General features: G+C 33.1%; 1 non-coding gene across 1 annotated transcript; it reads left to right on the forward strand.

Moving 5' to 3' along the window:
- Nucleotides 1–6659: 6659 nt before the first annotated feature.
- Nucleotides 6660–6766, forward strand: LOC128032190 (small nucleolar RNA R71). Its single transcript, XR_008188318.1, has one exon. It is a non-coding gene; the product is annotated as a small nucleolar RNA R71 (small nucleolar RNA).
- Nucleotides 6767–13491: the final 6725 nt, after the last annotated feature.

Below are 13491 nucleotides of genomic sequence, written 5' to 3' on the forward strand. Positions count from 1 at the left end.
TATTCAATTTTGAGCAGCATAATTTGTTGAAGAGTTCATCTAGGTCCGTGTCATAGCGCAGCGTTCCGAGGTGTTGGGAATATTTCCCTTTTGGTCCCTCGTGTCATTCACGCGTTACACTTTAGTCCTGCTTATTTATTTTAATTCTGTTTGTTGCTCTTTAATTTTATCTTAATGCCATTTTGACCTATCGTTTTATTTCGTTTCTTTTTTCTTTTTACTTTTGTTTTAATTCAAATTTAGTCCTTATCAGTGTATTTATTTATTTAATTGGTTCTTATTTTTATATATATTTGTTTTTAAATCTAGCCTTACTTAAATTTAACATTGTTTTAAATCTCGATTAGTATTGTTTTAATATATAATATACTATTACTTTAAATCATCATTAGTATTACTTAGACTTATCATACATTATAGCTTGAAATTTATTATATACTATAGTTTTAAACTTATCATATGTTATTATTTGAGATGCATTATGTATTCGTATTTTTAAAGTTATCATACGTTATTATTTCAAAATTATTATGTATTATTACTTAAAGATATCACATTTTCTTTTTATGTTTTTGTAAATTCAACATAATTAGTATATTTTAGGCTTTTATTTTATACTTGTATTTTAAAATTCACCTTTATGTATTTCTTTGTTTTAAAGGTTTATATAATAATATATATTTTACAATGTTATATTATATATACCTATATAGTTTCCTTCCTTAATGTTATTTTTACCTTTCAAAACTTGTTGCGTTTTTTTGTATTAATTTGCTTGGAGCTTCGTTTAAGGTTAGTTGTTAGTTCATTAGCTTTTGAATATTAAAGTTATTTTTTGTATATAATATTTGCTCTTACGTGAATTGTATTGTTTGCTCGTATCTCTTGCTTCTTTGTCTATCATTCGCGTACATTTTAATTTACGAATCACATTCCGCGTTGTGCGTTATTATTTCATTGTTTTAAGACTACGTCTAATATCATTTAAATATCAAAATTATTTCTTTAAAAAGTTTTCAAGATAACGTAAAGTTCGGCATTTGGAATCTTCGAAAGAATTGAGCCCTAACGTATTGGGTTCCAACTTTCCTCGTCGAATCTAAATAATCGAGATCATTCTTTATTCAAAACACATAAACCAAAAACTCATTTTCGGGAATTCGATACATCGTGTCCTAATGTATTGGATGTGACATGTTGTTTTCTTGAAATGATGATTTTAAAATGATAACAAGGGTTATATTCAATGCTTTGAATTTTGAAAAATTGTGCCCTAACGTATTGGGCTTCGATTTTTTCATCAGATTTAAAGCAATTGAATATCCTTCTTAAACTTCACCACACGAGTTTTGAAAATCAAAAGACAAGCTTATTATCGAAGACTAAAAACGTCGTGCCCTAATTTATTGGGTGTGACATTTTATTACTCTGAGATAAGGACGTCTTTAGCATTCGCCTCAATTTATCCAAACATCTTTTATAAAGTTAACATTAACAAAAAGGGAAGGATTGTATTTTAAAATCTTTTCAAAATCTCGACACTAAGACATTAAACAATCAATTCGGTACTAATTTTGGGCGTTACGAGGGTGCTAACCCTTTCTCGTGTGTAACCGACTCCCGAACCTATTTTCTCAAATTTCGTAGACCAAAATCATTTTCAAGGTGATCCGATCACACCTTAATAAAAGATCGGTGGCGACTCCAATTTTTGTTTTGTTTTCAAGTCGACAACAAATTTTTGTTTTTTCAAAAAAATGATAGGGAACTAGAATCAAATCTAGTGTTTCCCCAAAGCTTTACTAGTTTGTTCCGCTCCTCCTCTTCTTGTTCTTATTGGATTGAGGCTTCTACAAGCAATTGAATGATGCTTCCAACGGTGGATGAAGGGCTCTTTTCTAAGAGGGGAAATCGACAAGGGAATGGAAGGGAAAAATAAGAACAAAGGAATGGTTTTGAAGAGAGAAAGTAAGAGAGGAGTGAAGAATGAAGAAATGAGAGGGGTGTTTCAAATGAGCAGCCAAGGGGGTATTTATAGGTTGAGTAGGTTGTCAGAAATAGCAAAAATCAGCAGCCATTGACTCCCCCTATGGCCGGCCACACATGTGGCAAGTTTGAAGCTTTCAAACTTGCTAAACTTAGTTAGGGGAAATCTACAAAAGCTTGATAAGTGGAGGGCTTTGAATGCAATTTCAAGGAAGCTTCAAGGGCTGTTTTGCAAGCCAAATAATCAGCTAATTAAGCTGATTGGGTCAGCATGTGGGACAGTTTTGGGCAGCCTAGTTGTTCAATTGGATCAGTCTCTCAGTTTAGTACAATTGGCCTCTTTTCATAATTTAATTAATAATAATTATTTAACCCAAAATAAATTGGATTAAAAGTCAAATTAATTATATTATGAATTAATATTTATAATTTGGACTATCTTAGGCTGAAAAATAAATCAAAATAAATCAAAATTTTTGCCTTTTGTGCGAATCTGTCGAAAGAAATAAAAAAAATCAAAATTTATTATAAAATTAATTAAAATTAAATATGTTAATAATTTAAGTTCAATTTAATTATTTTATAATTCCTTTAGAAACACATTCTTCCCAAAATTATGAATTTAGTATACTTATGCTTAAGAATAAGAATTTTGATATTCATGCTACTTAAGTATACATATCATTCAAATTAATTTCAATTATTATTATAGCAAAAATAAACTAAATGCTTACTCAATAAAGACATGTTAAATCCTTACCAATTTGATTTTCTTCCCTTATTTAAGATTAAGTTGCAATCATTAAGTTTAATTTATGCCTTCATTTGTTGCACATAGCAAGTTTTCTCCAATTATGTAGGTAGCATAGGAGATTGAATCAATAGGTCTTTTAAAGATAGGTTGTAACGTGGCTAGGCTAGGGGTAGGTAAAACATAGATAAATTTAGGCTAAAATCCCTAGACTCAACTTCAATCAGACCTTCGAAATATTTACCTTTAATACACCAACTGATTTTACTTTCACATGCTCTTTTGTACATCTATTTTCTTTCAAGTACATATGCTCTTCTCTTCTTCTTTTCTTTTTTTATTCTTTCTCTTTTTTTTTTCATGAGCATTTTGCTGTATGTAATACAATTTTTTGAGCATTTGATACTTCTTTTCAACTCCCCCAAACTTATTTTCAAAGAATATTCTGAATAGTACCGAGTTTGTGTTTGGGACAATTTAAAGATAATTATGAGAAAAATGATGGCTAAATATTGCTAAGGTTCAAATAAAATTAGGCCATATAGTCTCAAAGTTGGGTTTCAACAGATAAAAAATCATCAAGGTTGGCTTGAAAGGCTCAAACGATCCAAAAAAAAGATTGCCTAAATCATTTTCAACATTCCATGATTTCTAGGATTTCGCCTCAAGAAATTACTAAGTCAATTCTAGAGACTTAAAGTTTCATGCATGCCTAGCTTTCCTAAGGAACTTAAAATTTTATGGTATGATTTACAAACTTTATTAAAAGTAACATTTATGTCATAATTTAGCTAACATAGTACTTATTAAGAATAATAGAACTTTATTTATACAAAAAGTTAGCATAATTAACAAATATTCAAATTTTTGAACAAAATATAACTTAATCATAATTATAAGAATAATGTATCTTTGAAAGAAAATTTCAATTTTTGGTCCTCCTACTTAAGATGAACAATGTCCCCATTATTAAAAACAATAGAGAAAATGAAAATATAGAAGTGAATAGATTCTGTACACCAGGTAGGATCCTAAAAAAAGGAGATGAGTCAAGTTTGACTGCTTAAATACCAAGCTCTTCCTAGACATATCCAATCTTAGACATGTACATATCTATTGCCACACTTCTTATTTTGTAAATTGTTTAATTTTATTAATGATTTCAACCTCTTGATTTATTATGCGAGAAATAAAAATATCCTAAGAGAGCCTAAGCCTAAAAACTTGGAATATTCTAATAAATAAAAAATAAAGTAGAGACAAGATCCCCCATTTTTATTTATTTGTAAACCCCTTAGAATCTGATTGTCTTGTTCCTTCTTCGACATTGGAGTTCATGGTTTGAGTATAAAGTCTGGAAATTCAAACATAAAAAAATGGGTTACGAAATATATATTTTTTAAATGTAACTCTGATTGAGTCATCCCGCATTTTTTAGTGTCTCTACTAAGCTTCTTGCTGCAACTGCATGTGTTGCAACATAGCCATTATATTAAACTGTTCGCTTCGAGAAATGGTGCTAGATGAAGGGACTCTCAGCGTCAAACTTAGAAAATATGTTAAGGGTGGTCTTAGTTTCGGGCAGGTGGTTGAGTAGCCGATGGTAAGGTTTAAAGTTGAAAAGGGTGGCGATTTTAAGGATAGTTTAGGTGCAATAGTTGGTGACTTTGAATGAAGGAGTTTGGGGTGGTGATTTAGGGAGTTAAGGGCTGCGACATTAAGGGGTTAAATGAGATCTATTGGGCTACTTGGTAGTGGCAGTGGAGCAAGGTAATGGCTATAGGTTTGTGAGGAAAAGGATTGAATATTTCCCTTCCTAGTAGTGCCTTAAGCCCAACTGCAATTCCTTTTTGGATCTTGAGCTCCTGTACTAAAACTACACTAAAATAAAACTCAAAGAAATTAGTGCTTGGGTTAAAAGTTGACCCTTTATTTAACCAAAAAAAAAACTTAAATTCTTCGAGCTACTTAGAAAAATATTTTTTAAAAAATTACATTAAATTAAACTCCGAGGAAAGACTGGAGGGGTCACAGATGGTCCCGCTTAAGTCCCAATCTCCTAGACAGAGTTTTAATTATTGTAGTGAACCAAATAAAATTTTATCTATGTCTACCATTTTATTTAAATGAGAAAAAAAACTAAAAATATAAAATAACAATAGAGAAAGTGATGAGAACTCCTTCCATTTTATTAAGGATCGTTATTGACCATGGTGGTGTCAAATGGCCATTTGTCATACCAACCATAACCATCTAGAAAGAAATCATATTCTTTCCTATCAAATCTGTCCAACATCCTATTAGGGAAAGAAAACCCGGAATGATCTTTCTTGGTGGCCTTGTTTAACTTCCTGTAATTCCTACAAATCCTCCAACCCGTGACTTGAATATGCGAAATAATCCATCCTGTACCCTTCTTGTGCCTTTCCAAAATCAAAACTGCCTCTTCTTTTTGATCTTTGGTGAACTCAACTGAAATAATGATACGTAAAGTCGAAAATAGAACCAAATAGTCATGTTTCAAATGAGGAGACAAAACCTTCAGTTGCAATTCAACTAGCTCTTCATTGAATGACTTTGTTTACGTATACTCCTGAGATGATAACTCTAATGATTCGAGTGGAACTTCTTGAGTGAATTCCTTTGAATTAGATTCTAACCAAGCCAAATATTCATTGTCTTCATTATCACTTGGCGAATCCTCCAGTAAAATATGTTCTAACGGATCGTCTAAAGAATTGAGCTCCAATTTTGTAGAAGCCACGATTCCATCTTGGAAATAGCAGAGCAGTCTTCAACTATTTCTGGGGATTTAGCAACATCGAAGTCATTAAAAGTCACCTCGTCATTAAAGATTTCTTTCAACTGAGTATCTTTTTGCTTCTTCTAGAATCGTTGAAGATATGGCAGTGGTGGAATCTTAGCTTTAACCAGACAACTCTTTTAGGGATATTTTTCTATATCTGACAAGGGTGTTAGGTACACAGAACTAACTGGTTTAGAGTCTAGCTTATCAAGGATCATCGAATCTGACTTTTGAAAAATATGATTTTTAACACTCGGTTAAATTTCCTCTTTGTCTTGAGCTACAACAGGCTCATCTTGAACCTTAACCACCTTGGGCTCCAATGTCTTTCCACTTGGCAGAGTGACTGCTTTGCAATGTTCTTCGCCCAAAATTCTTGGATTTTCTGTGTCGCTTGGCCAAATACCTTTAGGGTTGCTTTGGAGCTCATTGGCTAGCTACCTCACTTGGTTTTCTAAATTCTTCAATGTTGTTGCTTGGCTTTAGATTAGTTCATCATTCTTCTCTATGTACGCCTTTAGCGGATTCTCAAGATTACTTGAAGATTCAGTTAGTGGGGGTTATTGCACTTGTTGAGAATATCTTGGCATATAATTTGGTCGAAATGGCATAGAAGAGTCACTATAGTCCGCCCATTGATTACTCTATGGTGAAATTGAATGATTCTGACATGAAGAGTTGTAAGAATTTGATTGCAGACCATTCCAATTCTGATTTCCCATGTAATTTTTTGACTCTTGATTCGATGGACAATTTTCAAAGAAATGACCATTTCCATAGTATTCACAAGAAATATTCTCAAATTGGTTTGGCTGCTGACCTATCAGGCTACCATTGAAACCATTAACAGTTATGTTCTTAAGCATAAAAAACATAGAAGATACCTGGGCTGCCAAATAAGCAAGTGTGTCTGCTTCATGTACATCTAATACTCATCTTTTTGAGGCTGCTCGGTTGGTTGGCCATTGATAGTTATTACTGGCAATTCTTTTAATAATCTCGTAAGCATCATTATAGGACGTAGAAATAAAGGCTCCATTTTCCGAAGCATCCACCATTATTCTAGTATGAATATTGAGACCAATATAGAAAGTCTCCATTTGAATGCAATAAGTAATGTCGTGATGAGAGTACTTTCGTAATAACTCCTTGAACCGCTCCCATGCTTCATATAAAGATTCTTCATCAAGTTATTAAAATGAAGTGATTTCATTTTGGATCTTGGTGGTCAAATATGGAGGAAAGTATTTCATTAAGAAATTTTCAACCAACTCTTGCCATGTAGTTATAGAACTAGATGGTAAGGAGTTGAACCCCGCTCATGCTCTATCTCTTGAGGAATATGAAAATAATCTCAGTCTCAAGGCAGTTTTGGCCACCCCGGCTAGTTTAAATGAGTCACTAACTTCCATGACTAGCCAAAGATGAAGATGTGGATCTTCAGTAGGAATCCCACTCAATTGACCCATATTTTGCAACATTTGGAACATGACTGGCTTCAAGTCGAATTGTTGTGTCTCGATTTTGGGTCTCCTAATACTCGGATTGAGCTCGTTGAATAGAGGAATGACATATTGTTGAATGGCACAATTTCTGCCATCGGCAATAATGATCAGATTGTGAGTATTATAAGCGAATGCTCCTCTTGGATTTTGGTTGTGATTTATGAAATTCATCCCTTTGGTCTTTCTTTGGTTCGTTTCTCTTCTCTATTGTTTGAAAGTCCTTTCAATTTTTGAGTCTACAGGGAGTAAGTCAATAATTTGATCAATACTCATAAACACTTGAAACAAACACATAAAAATATGGAATTAAAATTTAACAGAAAAAAAAAGAGACCAAAATGAAAAATTAATAATTTCACAAATAATGCCTTGATAATGGCGACAAAAACATAGAATGATAGAAATGTGAAAGTGTACACAATTGCAACAAGTAATAAAGTGACAAGTAAATGTCGAGTTATCGTACCCACATGGATTGTGAAAAAATTATTTATGAATGCAATTAAAAACACTTTGGTGAAGAAAAATATTTTGATTTTGAGAAAGTGATTAAAAACTAAAATTTAACTAAGTAAAATAAATAAAATAAAAATAAAAGTTTCAATACATAATTTCAAAAGATGATTTTAATCAAGATGACATAATTGTGTTAGATTAATTACATTTCTTAACTTAGAATTACTGAACTCATGTTCATGTTGTTACGAATAAATTCACGGCAACTTGGTAATTTGCTAACTATCGCTTATAATGCACTTATTACATTAACTAATCTATTTAATATTTTTCAGTGCAAGTTCAAAAATTAATCAATATTCATAAGCACATAAAAGATTAAATGAGGTAACAATGTATTCCTACCCTAAAACAATTTAATCACAATAACCTTGCAATTTTGCAAGTATAATGTACCGTTTAATACCGTCACTAATTTAACTCTCAGCTACCTTAGAAGATTAAACATGCACAGGTTAAGTATTGTGTCAATTATTTACAGTTTCAACACGATTAAATAATTAATTCATTAGTTACCTTACAATTTTAATGCAAGAATAACTTACTCAATGTTTTACTTAATCAAACAACTTACCAAGGCCTATAACAACACAAACATAATTTTAATAACTTAAGTGAACGAAATGCAATCAACCTAATACGAATTAAATTTAAACCATATTACTTAAATTAAACATATCAACCTGACATGTATTCATAAACATGTTCTTAACCACAACAATAAAAATAAAAGGATAGGGAAGTAGAATCAAATCTGGTGTTTCACCGAAGCTTGACTAGTTTGCTCTGCTCCTCCTTCTCTGCTTGTTCTTGTTGAATCGAGGCTTCTATAAGCACTTGAATGCTACTTCCAATGGTGGTTGAAGGGCTCTTTTCCAAGAGGGGAAATCGACAAGGGAATGGAAGGCAAAAAGAAGAACAAATGAAGGTTTTTGAAGAGAAAAAGTGAAAGAGAAATGAAGAATGAAGGAATGAGAGGCGTGTTTCAAATGAGAAGCCAAGGGGGGTATTTATAGGTTGAATAGGCTGCTAAAAATAGAAAAAAATCAGCAGCCAGTGACTCCCCCCATGGCCGCCACACATGTGGCAAGTTTGAAGCTTTCAAACTTGCTAAATTAAGCAATGGACATATCTACAAAAGCTTGAAAAGTGGAGGGGTTTGAATGCAATTTCAAGGAAGCTTCAAGGGTTGTTTTGCAAGCCAAATAATCAGCTAATTAAACTGATTGGCTTAGCATCTGGGATAGTTTTGCACAGCCCAATTGTTCAATTGGATCAGTCTCTTAGTTTAGCACAATTGGGCTTCTTTTCATAATTTAATTAATAATAATTATTTAACCCAAAATAAATTGGATTAAAAATAAAATTAATTATATTATGAATTAATATTCATAATTTGGAACGTCTTAGGCTGAAAACTAAATTCGCCTTGATGCTTCAAAAATCGCTTCTCGATTTTGCGCTTCTAACAGTGTTTACCGAGCCAAATTTTGCCCTTTCTACGAATCGGTTGAAAATAAATCAAAACTTATTTTAAAATTAATTAAATTTCAATATGTTAATAATTTAAGTGAAACTTAATTATTTTATAATTATTATATATTTTTCAACAGGAATTACACCAAAATTGCATGAACTTGAGTTAAAAAAGGCATAAAAAAGTCTGTATGTTTTCGTGTTTTCGACCGCCTCAGAATAATTAGATGGCTCTTGGTTTGCATCTATATATTTAGCCACTTTTAAAGCATAAGCAACTAGATCAACCTCGACATGTTTCTTTGGAGGTTTAATCTCTCTTGTAGTTTTGTTTTTGGCGATAAAGTATTGTCGTGAAAAAACAACTCTATTCTGAATTTCTGTACTGGCTTGAGGAGTTAACTCTGTTGTAGATTCTGAATTAATCTGATGCTGCACCTGCTTTTGCTGTTCTTTATTGGAAAAGTCTTTAAGAGATAAGTTAGGTAGCATAGCAGTTTCATAAAAAACAACATATCTGCTGTTGAAACCCTTTTTATTTTTTGTTGGAAAAAACAAAAAAAATTAGTTGTCGATGAAAATTTGGAGTCGCCACCAATCTTTTATTAAGGTGTGATTGGGTCACCTAAAAACGACTTTGGTCTACGAATTTTAGAAAAACGCGTCCGGGAGTCGGTTACGTATGAGGAAGGATTAACACCCTCATAACGCCCAAAAATTGTTACTTAGTTAATTAATTAATGTCTTAATGTCGAAAATTTGAAAAATATAATCCTTAGCAAAAACTTAAAAACGTTACGTATTAAGACCCTTATTATTTCAGAGAAAGAAAATGTCACACCCAATGTGTTAGGGCACGACATTCTAATTTCCTCAAAAATGAATTAGGCCAGAATACTCGTGTAATAAAAATTTAAAAGAATATCCATTTATTCAAGATTTAAGAAATCGTCGCCCAATACGTTAGGGCACAATTTCTCCATAATCCTAAACTTGGAATATTTTCCTTTATTATGTTTTAGAAAAAAATCTTCATTTCGAGAAATCAATGTGTCACATCCAATACGTTAGGACACAACGTGTTGAATTCCCAATAATGAGTTCTTATTTTTTGATGAAAGAGAAATGCTCGATTGTTAGATTTAACGAAGAAAATCAAAACCCAATACGTTAGGGCTCAATTTCCTTGAAAATCCTAAATACAAGCATTATCTCAATTTTGAAAAGTTTGAAATCAAGTAAAAAAAAATGATGTGATGCTACATTAAATATACAATGCAATAATAAATATTACAATGGCATAGAAATAATATAAATAAATGAATAAACAAAATCGATAACGTGCAAAGTATCAAATAAATAAAAATATGAAAACATAAATCAACAAAAAAAAAAAGAGAGCGCGTATCATATACATTGGAATTATGAGAAATAAAATACATGATTTACATATAAAATTTGAATTATAAACTTTATATAATGCATTTATGAAAATAAAGAAAAATATGTAAATATACATATGTAAAATTTTAAATATATGTGTTAAAGATATAAATATGCATTTAAGCATTTTCGAAAATATAAAGAAATGCGTATGTATATGAAAATATAATAGAATATTCGAGAAAGAATAAATATATATACATGTAAAATATATTAAAATAATTAAATAATATCTACATTAAAAAATATATGTATTTATAAATATGAAAATATTAGTTAAAAATAAATATGTACATGTATAAAAAATAAATATACATGTATATATATAGATTTAAAAAATAATAAGACTTACTTTATTAAAATTAATTAATTTTAAGAAAAATATTAAAAGAGACTAAATTGAACTACAAATATAAAAATCTGGGGTAGATTCGCAAATAATTGAAGACTGGGGGGTATCATTGAATACGCTAACAATTCAGAGGGGCTAGAATGGAAATTATCCCTTTTCCTCTGAAACGGTGTCGTTGCAAATTGGACCAAATTGAAATTGAAACAAATAGAATGGTAAATTTAAAAAAAAATAAAAAAACTTAACTGGAAATATATTAAAAGGCAGAGGGGCTAAAAATGCAATTTTCCCCTTCGCTCAAAAACACGCGGATCCTAGGCCGGGTTGAGTCGGAGTCGGGTCGGCCTCCCCAAAATGACGCCGTTTTGGGCGTCTGGGGGCCCTCCAAAATGGTACCGTTTTGGTACCGTATAAAAGCCCACATTCCTCCAAAAAAATTAATTTTAAAACATTTTTAAGAAAAAAACAAAATATTGACGGAGGGGGCTGGGAAGCCGAAAATCTCAGTTCCGACCCTTTCAAAACCTTTAAATCCGAATCTAGCTCTGAAATTTCCAAAATATTGACGGAGGGGGCCCAAATCTCGAGCAACCTTTCGGTTTTTGGCCGTCAATCCTCGGTGACGACTTCCTCGGACATCCGCGGCGGTTGGGACTCGAATACAGGTTGTTTTATTTCCTTTTTGTACTTATATTTATACGCATGCAAATAAAAAAAACAGTAAACTAAAATAAAGCAAATAAATATATACCTTTAAATAGATTTTCTGGTTTCTCTGTATTGAACTCGTTATTCCTATTTGCTGTGAAGATAACTATTTTTTTATTGATTTTTCGGATCCCCTTTACAGTGTTCGATGGCCTTTTTTATAGCCGAAATAATAATAAAATATAAAAGAAAGAAATCTACTTGGTTTCTTTTTTGATTTTCAATCTTTGATTTCCTTTTTTGTATTTGTTTACTGTGCAGGTGAAGATCCACGGAGATTCGGAGGGCTGCGGCGCGAGACGTTCCTGTTGCTAGGGTTTTAGAAACTGTTCTCGCCATTTGGGCTAAACTGTAATTTGGCCTCTATTCATTTTGGGTCTTACTGACCCGTTTATATTTTGCGCCTTTTACCCGGGCCAAAATCGGGTATTACAGCTGCCCCTCTTTGCTCGTTATCGTGTAACAGGGACGGAGCAAAGACTAAAAAAATGTCCAATTTTGCCCGGTCGTGTTGGACCTTGATACTCTTCTTCTTCAAGTAGCCTCATTCTCTCCTACTACATCTTCAAAAGTGTAGGAATTAGTGCTTCAATCTACTCCACTGCAACTTCAGGGAGATAAGACTTGTAGCTTCGGCTTGATCTGCTGGAACTTAAAGATGAATTTGACGCGATTTGCTCTACTGTAATTTCAGAGAGATAAGATCCATCATTTTAATCCACTCCGCTACAACTTTAGGGAGATAGGATTTGTTTATTTAGTCTGCTCCACTGCAACTTCAGGGAGATAACACTAGATGCGTTCTGCTCTCTGCAACTTTAGAGAGATAAGATCCAAGGTTTTAATTCGCTCCACTGCAACTTCAAGGAGATAGGATTATCAGCTTTAATCTGCTCCACTGCAACTTCAGGGAGATAAAATTTGCCATCTTCAGTCTACCTCACTGCAACTTCAGAAGGATAAGACTTGTTTACTTAGTCTGCTCCACTGCAACTTCAGGGAGATAAGACCAGATGCGATCTGCTCTCTGCAACTTCAGAGAGATAAGTTCCAAGGTTTCAATCCGCTCTACTGTAACTTCAGGGAGATAGGATTATCGGCTTTAATCTGCTCCACTGCAACTTGAGTGAGATAAGACTAGATGTGACCTGCTCTCTGCAACTTCAGAGAAATAAGATCTAAGGTTTTAATTTGCTTCGATCTACTTCAGGGAGATAGGATTGGGGTCATTGATCTGCTTCGCTGTCGGTGCAGGAATGCAAGATCTGCTATTTTTAACCTGCTCTACTGCAACCCAAAGAGGCAAGGCTGGTGTCTTCGATCTGCTTCGCTGTCGGTGCAGGAAGGCAAGATCTACTATTTTAACCTGCTCCGCTACAACCCAGGGAGGCAAGGCTGGTGTCTTCGATCTACTTCGCTGTCGGTGCAGGAAGGCAAGATCTGCTAATTCTAACCTGCTCCGCTACAACCCAGGGAGGCAAGGCTGGTGTCTTCGATCTGCTTCGCTGTAGGTGCAGGAAGGCAAGATCTGCTATTTTTAACTTGCTCCACTGCAACCCAGGGAGACAAGGCTGGTGTCTTCGATCTGCTTCGCTGTCGGTGCAGGAAGGCAAGATCTGCTTATTTTTACTAATCTATTTTCTAGGGAACATGACCTGTATAATGAACCTATTTATGCCTAATGATTAGGATGGCATAAAATGAAATGCTCCTAACTAGACGTGTATGAATGACATTTGAATGGATGCAGAATGTTATTTTCGAGAATTATTACTCAAGTTATTATTTCTTAAAGTTTATTAAGGTTTTGTTGCTGACGCCTTCTGCTTGCCTGACATCTCCAAAGAAACACTTAATCAAATTGCCCCCCATTGTGAACTTCAAAGCTCAATCCATTAGGACGCAAAATTTGTACCATCCTCCTTCCACTATGACCCAATGGTAGGAA

The sequence above is a fragment of the Gossypium raimondii genome, chromosome 8 (assembly GCF_025698545.1).
Source record: "Gossypium raimondii isolate GPD5lz chromosome 8, ASM2569854v1, whole genome shotgun sequence".
NCBI lineage: Eukaryota > Viridiplantae > Streptophyta > Magnoliopsida > Malvales > Malvaceae > Gossypium > Gossypium raimondii.